The sequence below is a fragment of the Triturus cristatus genome, chromosome 7 (genome assembly GCF_964204655.1).
Source record: "Triturus cristatus chromosome 7, aTriCri1.1, whole genome shotgun sequence".
Lineage (NCBI taxonomy): Eukaryota > Metazoa > Chordata > Amphibia > Caudata > Salamandridae > Triturus > Triturus cristatus.
The window spans coordinates 698,167,784-698,186,667 of NC_140590.1; the positions used below are offsets into that span (position 1 = coordinate 698,167,784).

Genomic DNA, 18,884 nt, shown 5'->3' on the forward strand with positions numbered 1-18,884 from the left:
CTTGAAAGGGATACACGGTGTCATACATTTTAAGTTCCTTAATAGAGTTTATTATACGCCTGACAGGCTGCACAGATATGCCCTCCGTGACTCTGCAGAATGTGAGCGGTGTATAGGCACGCCAGCTGTGTTCTTGCATACCGCTGGTCGTGCCCAGTGATTGCGAACCACTGGAGATTAATTTGTCGCATGGTGAGCAAAATCACAGGGTTGCCACTGCCATTGGACCCACTATTGGCTTTGCCGGGTTGTACAAGGCGACTGCTGAAAGACACGCCGATTAATAGACATGGGTCTACTGCTTGCAAAACGCAGGGTTGCGATGCGCTGGGCTCGAGGACCAGCTCCTACGGTCAAAAGATATGGTTTAATGTACTACACAATCTGAATTGTATAGTGAATTACTATCGCCCTAGAATCGCCCTAAATGTTTTTGGGGTCTGTAGCAGCACTATATAGCGGGAAAAGAGATGGATGTGACTGAAGGGGATGGTCCTGACTGATGGTGCAGACTGAGACAAGGGTTTCACCCTGTGGGATGATTGGACAACAACCCTGTTATTCACTGCATGTGTTGTAGCCCTGTGCGTACTAGATTCTGCTCGTCGTTGATCAAACATCGTGTCTATTTATGCACCTAATTGCATTGATGTATCTCCATGTAACATACTGAGTAGATGCTTTGCATTCTTTATATTACTGCGTTGTCTGCTCAACACTGATGTCCTTCTGGGATTGCTTTCTGTTATCGTATTCACGAACATGTAAAAAAGGTATGATCACGAGACTCTCTGATGAACTCAGAAGGTTACGGATGTCCTTTTGCCTTGTCTGGTTTTTCCCTACAGAGAAGTGCCACAGAAAGCAGTGGTATTTAGTCCCTTTGAGCTTCTGTTTGGTCATCCTGTGAGGGGACCACCATGTCTAGCAAAGGCTGGGAGTGAACTCTCAGAGGCCCACCCAGCTATTTTGGACTATGTGCTTGGCCTACGTCAGGCAGATCCCACGTCACCCTTTTTGAAGCTATCTTGGTACATCATTACCCTTGACTGCTCCATTGTTTTTACTTTGTCAAGGGGACCACTTTAGTAAAAGTAACCTCGGCACTCCTTAGGCTATTTTCGGTCACCGAGACACCACCCTTCTCTTACACCCACTCACTTGAATTCATCAATACGGCTAAGATCAAAGCTAAAGAACCCCACTGAGGAGCCAGTCAGGCACTGCATCATCAGCCCAATGAGGAGCTGCTCAATGATGAAGCTGGACACCCTTCGGGGTGTTTGATGGCATTCAGATCTGATCACTTAGACCCCCCCCCGCTGCAACCGAATCCCAGTACACCCACCAGTTCCTTCTTTCAGCCATATCACCCCTCTCCCTATATGAGTAACTGTAACCTTATTTTGTGCAACATTGCCTGTGAATTGCTTTAGCCTGCTTTCTTCTGTGGCCGCACCACAATGCATCAGTCTTTGTTTACTACCCTGGGCAAGACACCTCTGTGCCCGGACTCGCTTGCCATGACTTTTGCCCAACCCCCACATGCGCTTCATTATGCTAGCTATCTCTGTTTCTCTGCGTGCCATGAGTCCAAGCGGGAAGCATCTTGCACTGTAAGTGCATTGAGTTATGCCACTTGTCTGCGATCCTGCCACCCTCACTTCACTCAGACATCTCCCTGCTTTCAGAGGCCCTCCCTGAACCCACAAGCGGCCCATCCAACTACCTAGGCTTCATAATGTCCCCTGGCTCTGCCTTAGAGTGCATGCCAATACTGCGGCGGCTAGCCGGACGAACTGACACAGAGAGCGCTCCCATGTCCAACAGGGAATCAAGGCACCTTGCTTCTCGCAATAAGCGTAGCAACTCCTGCACTCTGTCTTCTGCTATGAAGTCTGAAGAGGTCATGTGACAGACTGTAGTCAAAAAAGTCTAATAATAATCAACAGTAAACAACACTAAGTTCAGATGTCAATCAATAAATCTTAAAAATAGAAATGTGGATTGCATTTTCTCACACTGGAAGGGAAAACACAGGGTGAAGGGAGAGCAAGGGTCTGCCCTGCATTTCAAAAGGTAACTCTTTCATTCGTAAGGAATCACTGGTGAAAGGAGGCCTGAGCACATCTGTCGAAGACTTTGGTACTGATAAGGGAATCACAACGAGTGGGACCAATGTCACGGGTAACCTTTAAAACCACATATCACTGATGAAAAAATCAAGGTGGCCTGTGTTGGGAGTTCCCAAATTTGAAGACTGTTCTTTAGTGATAGATGACTTACAGTGTCATAAGATGTGGGCATTTGCAAATAAGCGACCCGTTACACGAACATAAAAAGCAGAGAGACAAAATATAACAGTGTATATGGAAAATGTTTAAATAGGAGGCTTGAGACGAAGACTTGGTCAAATGTAGCTGATCATCAGCATGTAAGAACTCAAGAGTTCAGCTTGTTGCAACCAGGATTGTGACCCAGAGGGTCGTCCAATCTCCCATGCTTGCTGAGGAAACATCACCCAAGAGGATCAAGAATTCTCACCTAGTGCACAACCTTCTACCTAACCCAAGACCAGTGAACTCTGAGGTTCAGGACAGAGCTAGTCAGTAGCAAGATCTAGAAGTCATGGTGCAAGAATCTGAGAGGCAGAATGAAAGGTTAGGGTGCATCCGGACCACTGCACCGATCAGACTACCTGTCTGCATGCGAGACATGACCCCTGAATTAGAAAAGGGGGGACTGAAACTTTAGGGCCATCGCGTTTTAACAATACATTAGAGACTATCGGGCTGCCATAAATGTGAGAGACAACCACTGCACAAGAGTGAGCAACAGGAACTTAGGGACAGTTATCCTGGTTCAGCGATGTTGAAATAATAGGGCTATAGCTGTGACCCCAAGAAGCTTGCCTCCTTAGGCGAGTAACACAACCTCTGTATACCAGAAAAGGCTCATGGGGATTCAAGGGCCATCGCCATTGGTACACTGCTGCTGGAGAAGACCAGGATGTCACCCTAGGCAGTGATGTGACCAGAATTGGGACGTCGTCTTGAGTGTGTGAAAGACACCTGAGATTTGCAAGAGGAGATCTTGAACACCAGCGTGGGTCGAGATTCACACAATAAGTGCATCTGCTCAATAAACTTTGTAAACACTGACGCACTCAAAATCTTTGTCAGAAACCAAAGGAACTTACTGTCAACTCTGAAGAGCAGCGTGAAGATCCAAGTCCAGAGATGGTTGCAAATAGGCGGGTATTCTTTTCCAGCACCAGCCGCTGTAGATTTATAAGCCAGACTACCAAATGTTTCTGGGCCTGCTGCTAGGTCTCCTGTGGTGCGGACAAGATAAAACTTTGTGGTGCACAGCCAATGGGTGGCAGATACTTTAACTTTAGCACTGCCGTAACTAGGACAAATTGTCCTTATCCAGGAAACTGTGGGAATTTAAAGCATCATTCTTTTTTTGATACACAAGTTCTCAGATTTCGTCATTTTCCACAAAATTCTACAAGACTAAAAAAAAATGCATTGGAGATATAGACATAGTAAATGCATTATCATCAACATCATTACCCATTCAGGCCATGATTTATCCAACACCCGCTCCACATCTTATAATTTCGTTGGCAAAACAGGGCCTTGTAAATCGGCTTCTCATGGCTGGCACACCAGTCCACCCCCCCTCTACCCCTCGAATGAGGCATGGTTCCAGCGACTTCCAGTTACGGGCAATATCTTTCTTGCCCAACAATCAATCAATCAATCAATCATTTGTATAGCGCGCTACTCACCCGGAGGGTCTCAAGGCGCTGGGGGAGAGGGGTCCGTTACTGCTCGAACAGCCAGGTCTCGAGTTGCTTCCTGAAGGAGAGATGGTCCTTGGTCAGCCGAAGTTGGATGGGGAGTGAGTTCCAGGTCTTGGCTGCCAGGTAGGAGAAGGATCTTCCTCCGGTGGTGGCTCTGCCGATGCGTGGTACGGCAGAAAGGGCAAGGCTGGTCGACCGAAGCTGGCGTGTGGGTGTGTAGAAGGTCAGGCGGTTGTTCAGATACTTGGGGCCCAGGTCGTGGAGAGCCTTGTGTGCGTGGGTGAGGAGTCTGAACGTGATCCTCTTGCTGACGGGGAGCCAGTGCAGGTCTCTCAGGTGGCCGGAGATGTGGCTGTGTCGGGGGATGTCCAGGATGAGTCGTGCAGAGGCGTTCTGGATGCGTTGGAGTCTTTTCTGAAGCTTAGCTGTGGTACCGGCGTAGAGGGTGTTCTCGTAGTCCAGTCGGCTGGTGACGAGTGCCTGGGTGACCGTCTTCCTGGTTTCGTTGGGGATCCATCGGAAGATCTTAGGGATCATGCGTAGGTTGTTGAAGCATGATGAGACGGCGTTCACTTGTCTGGTCACCGAGAGGGAGGAGTCCAGGATGAAGCCCAGGTTGCGTGCGTGGTCCGTAGACTTGGGAGTGGCGCCCAGGGCGGGGGGCCACCAGGAGTCGTCCCAGGCGGAGGGTGATGATCCCAGGATGAGGACTTCCGTCTTGTCTGAGTTCAGTTTCAGGCCGCTGTTCTTCATCCATTCGGTGACGTCTTTCATCCCCTCCTGGAGGCTGGTTCTGGCAGTGGCGGGGTCGATGGTGAGGGAGAGGATCAGCTGGGTGTCGTCGGCATAGGAGATGATGTTGAGGTTGTGTAGGCGTGTGATGGCTGCGAGGGGGCTCATGTAGACGTTGAAGAGGGTTGGGCTGAGGGATGATCCTTGTGGTACGCCGCAGATGACTTTGGTGGCCTCGGATCTGAATGGGGGGAGGCGGACTCTGAGTTCTTCCGGCGAGGAACGAGATGATCCAATCCAGTGCCTTCTCTTGGATCCTGATGTTGCTGAGGCGCTGGACTAGGGTGCGGTGGCAGACAGTGTCGAATGCTGCAGAGAGGTCCAGGAGGATGAGGGCCGCTGTGTCCCCGTTGTCGAGCAGGGATCTAATGTCATCGGTGGCTGCGATCAGTGCAGTCTCGGTGCTGTGGTTAGCTCGAAAACCAGACTGCGAGGGGTCGAGGAATCCGTTAGTCTCCAGGAAGGCGGCGAGCTGTCTGTTGAGGGTCTTCTCGATGACTTTGACTTTGGCCGGAAAAGGGAGGAGCGAGATGGGGCGGAAGTTCTTGAGGTCGGTGGGTCCGCTGTTGGTTTCTTCAGGAGGGCGCTGAGCTCGGCATGCTTCCAGCTCTCCGGGAAGGTGGCGGTGTGGAAGGAGGTGTTGATGATGTCCCATAGTTGGGGTGCGATGATGGAGTCGGCCTTGTTGAAGATGTGGTGGGGGCAGGGGTCGGCAGGTGATCCGGAGTGGATGGTGTTCATCGCGCGGGTGGGGTCTTCGGTGCTGACCGGTGTCCAGGCGCAGAGGGTGGTGGTGGGGGGCGTTGGTTGGGTGCGTGTTTGGTGTGCCGAAGCTGTTGTGTATGTTGGCGATCTTGCGGTGGAAGAACGAGGCGAGTGAGTCGCAGAGGTCTTGTGAGGGAGTGATGTCGTTGTTTCCGGCGTTGGGGTTAGAGAGCTCTTTGATGATGCTGAATAGTTCCTTGCTGTTGTGGGCGTTGTTGTCCAGTCTTTCCTTGTAAGCTGTCTTCTTGGTGGTGCGGATCAGCTGGTGGTGCCTGCGGGTGGCGTGCTTGAGGGCGGTCACGTTGTCTGGTCTGGTCGTGGCGCCAGGCTTTCTCGAGGGTGCGGCAGTTCTTCTTTGAGTCCTTGAGTTCGTCGGTGAACCAGGGGGCTTTCTTGCTGCCGGGTCAGCTGGGAGGGTTCTTCAGTGGTGCGAGGTCGTCGGCGCAGGCGGTCAGCCACTGTGTGAGGTTGCTGGCTGCTTCGTTAGGGTCCGTTGTGCTGGCGGGAGGGTTCCGGCTGAGGGAGGTGGTCAGCTGCTCGGCGGCGATCTTGCTCCAGCTTCGGCGAGGAACCCGTTGCAGGTGGTGGTGGGTCGTGGTTTTTATGAAGCAGCTGTGGTCAGTCCAATGAAGTCCGGTAGAGTGGCTGAAGGAGATGTGTTTGCTGGATGAGAAGACGGGGTCAAGCGTGCGGCCGGCGTAGTGGGTGGGGCTGTTCACCAGTTGCTTGAGTCCGAGAGGCGAGGTTGTCCAGCAGGGTGGTGGTGTTGCAGTCGTTGTTCTCCAGGTGGAAGTTGAGGTCCCCTAGGAGGATGTAGTCACCGGAGGGGAGGGCGTGCGGGCTGATGAAGTCTGCGATGTCTTCGCTGAATTGTGCGCGTGGTCCCGGGGGTCTGTAGATGAGGGTGCCTCTGAGGGTCGTCTTGAGGTCGGAGTGTATCTGGAAGTGGAGGTGTTCGGCGGCGGTGAAGGTGTCGTCGGAGTTGGTCGTGATGCAGATGGTGTTCTTGTGTACGATGGCGATGCCTCCTCCAATCTGGTTGACGCGATCTCTCCGGGAGATCTTGTATCCGTCCGGGATGGCTGTGACAATGTCTGTGACAATGTCGGGCGCTGAGGAGGCGTTCATCCGGCCGGTACAGTTCTAGTCGAGGCAGCATAAGCTGCCAGCCAAAATAAGAGCTTGCTAGATTTGTATCTATGCTCGTAGACCAGCTAGGCCAACCCTCTCTATGGCCATGCCGATAAAGGTTCTCTCCAGTCTCAGTCAACCAACTTCCTCCAAAAGGCACAACAGGGCTGTCCTCGAAGGATTGTGTGATGGAAGTTCACAATGACATACAAAAAGCGGGAGGCACACCTGCTTAAATAAAGCTACCCGCCCCATAGCGCTTAAAGGCAGGATGCCCCATTTCTACAGGTCCCTAGTCAAGGTTTTAGTAAAGGGGCTGAAAATTAAGAGTCCAAGCCAGGGCTGGGAGGTGTAGAATATACATACATCAAACTATTTGAAGGAGTAAGCATATCGGGATCGCAGGGCACCAGGAATTTCCTCCTGTGTCTTCAACTGGTACCAACAGTGACTTGTTCATGTTTATCTGCAGACCAGAGGCTTCACCATATAGGTGGAGGTGTCTGGGGCCGAAAGACTGCATGTAAACCAGAAGTAATGGGATGTTATCCACATACAGAGCTGTGCGCTCTTCAGGATCCTCCTCTTAAAGCCATCCAGAATTTGGGAGTCGCATCTGATAAGACGTGCCAAGAGTTCAATTACTAAGGCAAGAAATGGAGACAGAGAACAGACCTGTTTGGAGCCTCTGACTACTGGGAAGGGCGGGTATAGGACTCAGTTTACCTGGACTTGGATGCAGGGACATTGTATGGCAGGCTGATGAGCCCAAAGTAGTAAGTTAAAAAAACTGCGTGCTTCAGCACAGCTTCCAAGAAGGTCCACAAAACAGTGTCAAAGGCCGTTTCAAATTCAATTCGGTAGGGGGGGCTGCTCAATCGGCACGCCTGGGGCAGGGTGAGTTGTACCCTCCGTATGCAACAGCGGGTGCTCCTGCCAGGCATGAACCAACATTTGGTCTGGGTAGACTAGGTAACTCAGTGTCTGACAATGTAGTCACTAGGACATTCGAAAAAATGTGATGTCTGCGTTTTTGAGAGAGATAGGCATATACGAGGAGCAATCTTCTGCGGCTTGGTTGTCCTTAGAAATCACCACAATAATGGCAGTGCCAGGTCTTGGGGTGAATGATCAATGCTCTGCCCCCTCAGTTTAGAGGGCCAGTAGGTGATGGAGCGAACGGGTCGGGTAACTTTTAAGGAATTCCATGCTGAACTAGTCTGTGCCAGGGGTCTTTCCCAAATTGAGAGCTGAAATTGCCATGTTTATCTCCTCAGTTGTGATCTTTTGGTCAAGTTTTTTGGCTATAAAAGGCAGGGAATCGAGTGCATGGGAAATCTCCTTTAGCAGTGGGAATGCAGACTCCTGTGGGGGTACAGGGGTTGCACCATAGAAGTCTTTTTTACACTGCGATTACATGAGCAACCTCGGGCATACTTTCATGAAGGGTTCCATGAAAATTGCAAATGGCCGGTACAGTTCTAGTCGAGGCAGCATAAGCTGCCAGCCAAAATAAGAGCTTGCTAGATTTGTATCTATGCTCGTAGACCAGCTGGGCCAACCCTCTCCCACACTCCCTCTAGGAAGATCTGTTTCAGGGTGGGCAGTCCAGATCCTCTATCTAGAGTGGTGGACTTGCAGCTGTCGCTCAATGTCGCCGAGGTGCAGCCACAGGTCCACCACTCCAAGGAGAGGATATGGGCTCCTAAATCCATTACCTGTACCAGTTGGCGTGTCTTCTTTCCCCCTACATATCCCTTGGTCAGACCCCCTCAGGATGGGTTTACTGGACGCCCATAGGGGTTCCAGCAGAGGCCACAGTATTACAGCTGAGCTTAAAGAAGATCTTTAGTGCTCTATAAAGTCAATACAGTCTTGGTCTACTAGATGCCAGGCGTTGATGCGCTACATAGGTCATAAGGTGCACAAAAGGGTTTCCATTTTAAAGAGGGGTGTGTGTTCAGAGATGACTCAGGTCAGGATCTTTTTGCATTGTAATACAAGGGAGGTCACTGGCTGGGAGCCAAGTCAGACGGATTAAATCAATCATGATTTGTAGAACACAGATGCTTCAACAATGAGGGTCTCAAGGTCTTTGACCCAGTTTATGCGCTGCTGACACGCAAGTGTCCAGCCCTTGTGAGGGGTTAGATAATCTCCAAGCATCGCATAGGCCAATTGAGTTGGCCTACAATGTAAGTTGTGATGAGCGCGCAATTCAGCCTGGGCAAAGGGCCTCGAAAATATCAAGACTGTGGTCTGGGATGGCATTAACAATAACACACACCCCCAATCAGATAGGCCAGGGGGTTGGGAGGCACCACAAGGTCCTGGAGAGCCTGTAGTGTCCAGTGCAACCTCTGTTGGAGAACGTAGGCCGATATGAAGTACTGGTGTCTAGTCTCTAGAGGGCCCTCCATCTCTATGTACCTCCCCTGCGGGTCAATGTATGAGGAGGACGCAGCAACTAGGAAGGACATATGCAGCAGGATCACGACCCCTCGTGAACCTCTTAAGAAGCCAACAGGAAAAACTCAGTCATAGCCAAACATGATGCGAAGGGACAGTGGGAACCTAAAAGATGCGTTTCTTAAAGCAGGACCACATTGTTGCTAAACCGCTTTATATAGCAAAGTACTGCCGATCTCTTATAAACTGAGGACATGGTTTACATTCCAGGAAATTACCTTAGCCATTTGGGGGCTGTACTGGAAAGTGGTGAACTGGCCCCTCTCCTCATGAGAGGCCTCCTGGTCCAAAGGGGGATAGACTTAGTGGAGCCGTACAGCATTTTGTATGAGAGTGCCCGCAGTGGACGAAATTTGATTTAAATGCCTGCAAAAGAAAACAAGAATAAAAGGAAAACAGAACACTAACCCATCCCACCCAACAGCCCCACCTCCAGCACATACTTACAACTATAACGTATCTGTCGCCCAATATTTCAACATAAAGAAACTAGTAGGGTGGGTCAGGATCCATCGGAGGCTCCCTGTTGCTCAATTGAAGGATCACACTGGCCGACAACAATTTCTAATTCATACAATAAAACAAAAGAACACAGGAAAACACTCCCTCCACCCCACATCCAAAACATTTTTAAGCAATATAGCAATAGAATAGTTCACAGCGTCTGCAGCAATGGTTGGCTATCCATGACCGGGTCATTCTGCACCTCTCCACCTGCCAGGGTTCAATTGATTGGCTCATGATCGCTATCTTAGTCTGAAAGAGAGTGGGGTGCCTGAGAGCGACGCCTTTGGGTCCAGAGCTCCTGGTGGACTCCCAGCAGGAGATGGGTTCAATAACCATAGTCACCTGTGCTGGTTCGGTCTGTCTCTCCTTGAGTGGGTTCTCATTCCCCAGGGGTACCTGAGAGAGCTCACGGGGGACCCAGCTGTCCTAGAGTTTGCTGCCTCCCCAACTCTGGTGGGCCAGAGTACCCATTGCTCCATCGCTCACTTCCATGCTTGTTAGTGAATTTCAAAGAAATAGGTGGACGGGTTGAAAATAGCTTTCAGATGGACCGAGAGTGGGAGCATATATTGGATCTGAAGGGCCACAAGTTTGTTTAACGACCTAAAGAAAGCATCTGCATTGCTGGGCTGCCCAGGTGTAGTCTGGGAAGAACATGGGCTTGGTGGTGAAGCGCAGATATTGGTGATTTGAGCATCCTGGAAGATGACATACCGACAGTGGTGGTTGAAGATGTGGCCCATCATGGGATGAGAAAATCCTTGGGGGGGGGGGGGGAAGACATTTAGCCATTACCCGCTGCGCCCTCTCCTCCACGAAACTAAGAGACAGCTTATCCAATGGGACACAAGAATGGAACCATTGCTCCAGAAAGCAGTCTGTCACTGAGGTCTCAACTCCTTCTGGGAACCCAACGAGCCACAGGCTCTTTCTCAGGCATTGGTTTTCAGCACCCTGTGCTCGTTCTTCCAGTATATCCATTGTGGAGAGCAACTTGGAGGCCTGGAGTTGAAGGATCGTCACTTCATCCTCAACCGTTGATACCCCGGCTTCAGCCTCAGTCAACCGGTCTGCTATTTTGTGAGTATATTGGCACAGGAGGGTGACATCCACCTAGACCTCATTCACTTTTGTCTCTACTGATACCAGGCGCCTTGAATTGCTTTGAGAATGATGGGCATGTCTGTTTATTGTTATTAATGGGGAGGTGCTCTGCGGTCCACCGGGTATCTACAGTAGGTTCAATGTACTGGTCCATTTGTCTTTGGGCCAGCTTCGGCTGTGGGAGCTAGTCACGCCCCTCTCCAACAGCATAGCCATATTCACCTTGGGAGGGTATAGGCACACCCCAACCGGCCCGCATGACTCGAGCAGCCTGAAAAGGCATCCAAGAGGTGGACCACAGAGAGTCATTGCTGCTGTGCAAGGCTCTGAGTAGGTACAGAGCAGGATTCAGGCTTCTGCAGTTCCCTACACTTATCCAGGTGCCAAAGAGCAATTGAGGGGACAGTCTAGGACCTCTTAATCAATCAAGGATTTATAAAGCAAGGCATCTCACCTGTGAGGGTCTCAAGGCACTGGAGTTGCTGAACTGCTTTGTGGTGCTCTTTTCATTTTAACAGCCAGGACTTGAGCCATTTTCTGAATTGCCGGAACGGCCAGGAGGTGCAGGGGAAGGTCATTCCAAGCTTTTGCCACCAGGTGTGAGGAGCGTCCTCGACTATTAACCACAGGGCATCAGAGGGCTTGTCTGCGAGGAAGAGGGAAGCCGATCGCAGGTGTCTGGTCTGTTAGTGGAAGGTTATGCTTTTGTTGATGTATACTGGTCCTTCGTTGTGCAGGACTTTGTACGAGTAGATCAGCATCTAGAACCGGAATCTCTTCCGAAACAGGAGCCAGTGTAGTTTCTTGATGTTGAGTGTAATGCTGGTCTGTCTGCGAGATGAGGAAGAGTCTTGCCGCTGAGTTTTGTATTGTCTATAGTCTCTTCAGAAGATGTGCGGTGACTCCTTTGTAGAGTGTGTTCCCGACTACTGGTGACAAGGGCCTGCATGACGGTCCTTCTGGTGTTAAATGTGAGCCAACTGAAGACCTTGCCAAGCTGGGTAGGGTGTGGAAGCAGGTGGATGAGACTGCGTTTACCTGTTTCTTCATAGATGGATGGCTGTTCAAGATGACGCAGAGGTTGCGGGCATGGTCTGTCGGGGCGGGGCATGGGCCAAGTTAAGCACGCCACCATGCATTGTTTCATGGTGAGGTGTTGTCCACAAAGATGAAGACTTCAGTCTTATGCGTGCCGAGCTTGGGAGAGCTGGCATTAATCCAATCAGCTGCGTTTCTCATACAGCTGTGGAAGTTGTCTCTGTGGGGGGAGGGGTCTTCGGACAGTGTGAAGATGATCTGGGTGTCAATGGCACAGGAGATGATGTGGAGTCTGGGCGATCTGACTGTGTGTTTGCCGGGGGGGGGGAACGGGGGGAGGGTCATGTGCATGTTGAAGAGAGTGGGGCTGATGACGATCCAAGTGGGATGCTGCATATCTTCTCCGGCTCAGAGGTGACTGGTGCGAGAAGGATTCTCTGAGTTCTTCTGTGAGAGGTGATTCATTTAAGAGCGTCTCACTGGATTCTGATGTGGTGAAGTCTGTTGATCAAGATGTGAAGGGTGACTGGGTTGAAGACAGCTGATACGCCCAAGAGAATGAAGGCCCCGATGTCGTTGGTGGCTTCAATGAGGGCTGTCTCTGCTGTGTTTGATTCGGCATCTAGATTCAGAGAAGTCCGGGAGACTGTTGTGTTCTAGGTGTTTGGCGAGTAGCTGGTTGAATGTCTTTGAGATCCTTTGCTTGAAACGGGTGCAGGGAGATGGGCCGGTAGACCTTCAGTTCTCCTGGATCAACAGATGGTTTATTCTGGAGGGGCTGCACTTAAGCGTGTCTCCAGTCTTAAGGAAAGAATGCTGAGGGAACGAAGGTGTTCAGGACTTTGAGCTTGTCGCCAATAGTCTTGCTCCTGAGGGTGAAGGCGGGGTGGTGACAGTGGTCTGTGGGTAAACCTTTTTACATAGAGTTCATAAGGGAGATTGTGGCTTGAATTGTGAAGGTCCCAATTGGTGAGCAGGTGTTGGGGGTTTCTGTTTGTGGGTGTGAGCAGGCTGATTATGTTGGCAGCTGGGGGTTAGGCTTTTGAAGTTTTCGTTGTTGACTGATCTGGTCATGGAAGTAGTTAGTCAGGGTGTCACATTTCTATGGAGGGGGTGGTGTCGTTCTTGGTGGCTGGGGAGTTAGAGAACTCATTCACGATGTCGAAGAGCTCCTTCCTTCGTTTTGTACTGGCCTCTATGCGGTCAGCTAGAGCGTTCTTTTTTTCTATCAGGAGGGGGTGGTACTGGTTTAGAGCTGTCTTGAAGGTGGTGCGACTCCCCATCTCATTGCTGATGCGCCACTTCTTTCTACTTGCCAACAGTTGCATGTGGTGGATTTCAGCTCAGCGATTAACCAGCTAGCTCTTCTGACAAGTTATCTGGATCTGGCTTGCTTGGCAGTGGTAATTATGTCGATGGATTCTATGAAGTTTTTCACAGCTTATTGTGGGAGGTGAGAGTTGAGAGTATTGTTCCACTGTTCTGCTATATTTTTCAAGTTTCTGCGCATGGAATTGGGGAGCATGGTGCCAGTGTTGGTAAGTCTTGAGATGGTGGAGTGGATGCTGTAGTGGTTGGCCCAGGTGAGCTGCGAGATGTGGTTGAACCTGACCAGGTCTCTAGACATGAAAATGGGGTCAGGCGTGTGTCCGGCTATGTGGATAGTGTGAGAAGTTGGCCTGGTATATGCTGTCCACTAGTTCTAGTGGGCACCTTGCGCCAGTCCAAACAACCCTTATTGATGATAGGTTAAAGACAACCTTTATTGAAAGCTATCCTAGTGGTAGCTATGGTGAGCAGCCTTCAAGCTAGGTTTTGAAGGAATGTAAAGCAGCTTGTTTTACCAGTCTATAATCTATTAAATAACCAAATAAAAGGAGATCTACACCAGGTGTGTGTGATTATATATATCAATATATTTTCCAAATCTCCCCCGGCAGAGGAGCAAAGGAGGCGCACTCGCACAGTTGGCTTTTAACTTTTTAATAATTTTGGCAATCCGGACGCGTTTCGGTCTTACAAAGACCTTTCTCAAAGGTAGACCAAGCACACACGGCACTGCTCAAATGCACAATGATTGCCTAAATTTATTTTTATAGCCCTCTAGGGGGCGCGATCACAGTTCAAAAGGCATCCTGGAACTTGTGGTTCTTTGAACAGTTTTTAGTCCATACCCTCCAGTGGGCGGTTCATCGTTGTTGGAAAATTATTAACATTTGTTAATTTCAGCTCATACTTGTGCTCCGTGTTCAACCCATTTTCAAGGATGTTTGGATCTATACTGGAGACAGTCTTCGGTAGCGCCAGTCCACCCTTACACTCTCGCACGCAACAAAAATGGTTAAAGGTCGGGCAAATTTGGCACACTTGCTGGTGGTGCGTACCTCCACGCCGGAACCAAGCCGTTCAAACCTTTTCCAAATCTCCCCCGACAGAGGAGCAAATATATATATCTATGTATTTATTTCTGAACACTCCCTACTACTCTCTTTATGAGATTAGAGGTCAAAGCACATATGTTGCAATCAATACAACACAGTAAATAAGCACAATATACTACAGGCCCCGGGGGGGGGGGGGGGGGGGGTGGAAGACCACCCAAGGTAGTGACACAGGAGACCCAAAGGGGACTGGTGCAGTGTCTAAACACAGGTGCGAGCCCCGTACAATGCTATGACAAAGTTGCGGTTGAGAAATTAGAGTTTAAGGACACTTAGAGGAGGACTAGGAACAAACCCTTTTGGACATAGAAGATTCTAATGTCAACACCCACGGGAGCACCGGAGTACTCGTGTTAACTAACCCAGGGAAGCCGGGTGCATGGGTGTGAAATGGTGTCGGAAGTCGTCCTTGTTTTCAATGGCGAGATGATGTAAAGTGCGGCTGCCGTGAAGAGGAGAAGTGTCCGAGGAGATCCAAGCTTGGATCCGAGATGGGAAGAACCTGAAAGCAGAGGGGACAGAGTCTGGGTCAATAGCCAGTGACCAGGGGCAAGATAGGCGAATGCCCACCGATGTCGTGTGCTTCAGTTGAAGACAGGTGAAGTGGGACTCTGCTGCCACGAGGACCAGGAGAAGTCGACGACGACAAGGATCCGCAGGCGAGCTGTCCCACAAAGGATGTCCAGTGATGGGGTCTCAGTTACCGGATTGGAACCAACAAGCCTTGGCAGTGGCAACCCACGCGGTGAGAGAACAAAGGCTTCGGTGGGGACCAGCGAGGTCCAGGGGACTCCCCAAGCAATGGAGAGTCAGGGAACTTGTGGAGCAACCAGGAAAGCCTGCTAAAAGTAAAGTTGCCCTTCTCAATGACCCACAAGTCAACGGACAAGAGATCTAGAAAGGGGTGTTGAGAGAAAACACTTGGAAACAGCCCACGGAACACTCGGAGAGTGTAGGCCAGTGATCTTCAGTGCAATCGCTGCTCGGGGTCTGGACTACAAGTAGCCCAAAGCACAGCCTCGGGGAATGCCGGGAAGAGTGTGCAGCTGGAAATGGTCACAGTGTCCAGGGGTTCGGGTTGCACGGTCCCCACAAGGGCTACGGGTCTCAGGTTTGCTGAGGAATCATGTAAGCCTCATGGACGCTTGGAAACCCACCTCCTGTGTGGCAACAGTCTTCTGTTGGCATCTCCGAAGCTCCTGAGGACTCCGAACAGATGCGTCTTTTTGGTGCTTGACAAGCAGGGGAGTAACTCCTTTACTTCAAGGGAGATTCTTCAGTTATCTAGTCTTGTAGATCGTCGAAGATCCAGGATTCAGTGTCAGAGTTTCTTCCAGGAATATCTAAAGTCCTGTAACCAGGAGTTCCTACTTTATACCCAAGGAAGGGATTGTACACTCTGTGGACCCACCTATGGGAGGGTCAGGAAAGAGGGGTGGCTACACCCATTTCATGTGTCCAGTTTTGCGCTAGAGCAGGGGCTGGTAGCCCCAGGGACCGGTTTGAACTGGACTATGCACAGGGGCACCAAACGTGCCCCAGTGCAGACATCAAAGCACTCTTGGAGTGCCCCCACCCAGCCCCAATACAATAAAGCCTGTCTGGGAGGTGGTCACACCTCCCTGTGACAGGAACCGATAGTCAGGCCTTCCCCTGCCAGAGTTTCGTCCATCACCACCCCCTTCTGTACCGCTTTGTTCGCCATAAGTTGACAGGGTATGCTCAGACGTGAGTCCCTTGCTCACTTTGCCACTGGATTCAAGCAAGCCTGGCTGAAGACGGCTGAAATGCCAGAAACCGATCCTAGGAAGTTTGTTTCCGGTCCAGGGAAGGCATGGCTTGGCAGTTCGGGCTGGACTGTTCCCATGAGGCACAGGGTCTGACTGATTTGCATATGGCCATGTCTGAACTGGGGTGGCAGAGTGGGCTAAAGAACGGTGATGGATCAAACCCAGATCTGTTGACTGGGTGTGAGTGTTTGATTGGTTCTGATGCTCCGTCCATCACCACCCCCTTTTGTACAGAGTTTCGTCCAGCAGCAGGAGGGCAGACTTGTGTCTGCAGCATCCATTTTGTGGTGCCCGGGGTCTGTTAAGCTGGTACCAGTGTAGTCATGTTTCTCCCTCTAGTAGGGTGGAATCATACCTCCCACGCCAGTTACTGGCAGGGAGGTATGATTCCAAAGTGTTTGGCACCAAACACAACATGTTTCTGTGCAGCCATTCCAAAGTTAGCATTTACCGCGAGGTTATAATGCATTTAATAGTATATGGTCTGGCTGCATCACATACAACCCTGGGGATTAGATTCCGAAGGCTGCAGAGGGGATCTGCTCACGCATGGGCACCCTCTCACATGAAAACAAAGCACCCTGCCTTCAGGATTGTTAAGACTTATAGGTTTATATGTGTGTGATCAAAATTTATATAGGTAACCTATACCACAGTAAGGGGTGAATGCACCACCTTACTCAGGCTGCAGTAGCAGACCTGTGGTGTCATTTTGCAAGGCTGCTCAGGGGTGGCATAATATATGCTGCAAACCCTGGTAGACCTCTGGGGTACCTATGCCCTTGGTACATAGTGTACCGTATACTAGGGACTCATAAGGGTACCCCAGTATCCAATCTGGAGTGTACCTAAAGTACATGGAATCAATTTAGAGGGAAATCAGATAGTCTGACTGGGATCCTGCCAATCAGGACCCCAGCATAAGTGAAAAAACAGTGAAACATCAGCAAAAAGTGGGGGTAACTATAAGAAGCAGATCCTACTCTCCTACAGGTAGAGTTGGTGACGAGGGAGGGAGGGGGAAGAGAGAGAGAGGGGTGAGAGAGAGAAATAATGAGGGGAGACAATGTACCAGATTTTTAACAAACACAGTCTAACAATAAGGAGTGGAGAGGCCAAAGCACAATGAAGGGGTAAACAGTATTACCGTCAGGTCAGTAGGGAGAGCACGGAACACTAGGATATCTAATAATCAGGCACGAGAGAACGCGGCACACTTGGGAGGTAACAGCAGTATAGCAAACAGGCAGAGGAAAGAGCGAGGCATAATGAGGCTATGCGGTATGAGGCAGCAGGAGCAGAACCGTGAGAAGGTGGCTGCACTTAGAGCTCAGAATAACTCCTAGAGGGGAGAAGAGACCTGGAGAAGAACAGGGATGGACGCACCACAGCCCTAGCAAGATGACAAGAAAAGTGTCCCAGGTCTTACAGGGCCCTCTCTGGACCCGAGGCAGAGGTCACTCCGCGTAGCCTCAGTGGTGAATCGAAATCGGCAGCAACGGCCTACGCGTCCGTGCTGGCCTGTGTCTGTGGGCGAAGATGTGCAGATACAAAGCAGCAACCCAATATAAAACAGGCAAGAGAAAAATCTAAAAAACTCTTCATGTGGAATGGGCAAGCGAAAATCTAATGTAAAAAGTTGAAAATACCCATGTTTAAAAAATAAAGTTGGAGAAATTTTGAAGATCAATCATCTGCTGCATGTGGCTTCTGAACCGTCATGCTCAAACACATAAGGTGCAACAGTTAATGTACAACATGTAGGAGAAAATCTAAGAATAAGGTGAAAATCTCCCGCATTTTAAAGAAATGCAGAGAGGAATACCAACAAACACGAAATTATTTTCCATGGAAAACAAAAGCAACAAGAAGTGTGGTTATGTGAATTTTGAAGAGACTTCACCTGCTCCACATGGCTTATGCCTGCCACACTCAAACCTCACAAAGCAGAATCCCTCAATGTTTAACAGGAGGATGGAAAGCCTGATGTACAAAGCTAAAAATAATATACAGGTTTAGGCCGCATGTTTTAGTACTCATATTTACATACATGTTTGAACATCAAAGTAGCATCCTTCAATGTAACACTGTGGTACTGGACTAAGGCCAACTCTAAGGCTGCGGAACTGATAGCCTCCAGCACATCAAGTGGCAAATGTGGGCTCTGGAGCGGGATCGGAAGTCTCAGTGGGCTTAATATCAAGGGGACATCTCAGACTAAATTGATATTTTGGAAGACACTGCGAAAGATCTTCAGTGATTCTTACTGAACTGTGATTGAGTCAGCAGTAGAGCCTTCCCTACCCAGAGCGGACAGTGAACAATGCGTTGCTTCTGGTTTAAGGGTGGCGATCTGTGAAAGGTGGGGGGGGGGGGGGGGGGGGGGGGGGGGGGTGAATCAGTGGCCTCTGTCGAAGTCCCAGCCCCACATCAACCTTCTGGAGTAGAGGGCCATCAATCAATCAAGGATGGTAAAGCGCAACTACTCACCCGAAGGGTCTCAAGGCGCTCGGGAGGGGCAGGGGGCACGTGCAGGTCCCGGATGTTCACTGAGTCGAAGAGACAGGTCTTGAGGTCCTGCGTGAACTTGGAGAGTGTTGGAGTCTGTTGGAGGTGAGGTGGGAGGATGTTTCATACCCTGGCCACATGGAAGGAGAAGGAACTGCCTCCTGTTCTAGTCTTCTTGATGAGCGGCACCATAGCAAGGGAGAGCTGGGCTGACCGGAGGGATCTTTGGGGTGCGTAAAACAAGATAGGTAGGTCTGGTGTTTTGGAGGGCTTTGTAGGCGAAGCTTTAAGGGGATTCTATACTCAACGGGGAGCCAATGTAGTGTCCGCAGGTGTTGGGTGATGTGGCGAAGTAGGTTGAGTAGTAGTCTAGTGCAGGCGTTCTGGACGTTTTGTTTGGGGTAAGATTCTTGTTGATCTCAGCGTAGAGTGCATTGCCGTAGTCCAGACAGCTGCTGAGGAGGGCGTGGATGACAGTTTTCCTGTGCTCAAAAGTAATCCAGTTGAAGGTCTTTCGTAGGGAACGGT

The 18,884-nt window shown here is 50.2% G+C and overlaps 1 long non-coding RNA gene across 2 annotated transcripts in view; it reads right to left on the minus strand.

Moving 5' to 3' along the window:
• LOC146810363 (uncharacterized) overlaps positions 1-18,884 on the minus strand; it is a 59,692-nt gene that overhangs the window by 31,722 nt on the left and 9,086 nt on the right. The window contains exons 2-3 of one of the 2 annotated variants that reach the window (XR_014966581.1): positions 9,187-9,334; positions 3,095-3,334 (exon numbers count right to left, since the gene is read on the minus strand). This is a non-coding gene — a long non-coding RNA (uncharacterized LOC146810363). Of the gene's footprint in view, positions 1-3,094; positions 3,335-9,186; positions 9,335-18,884 lie in introns of those variants that run through there. The other variant, XR_014966582.1, reaches the window with a different exon arrangement.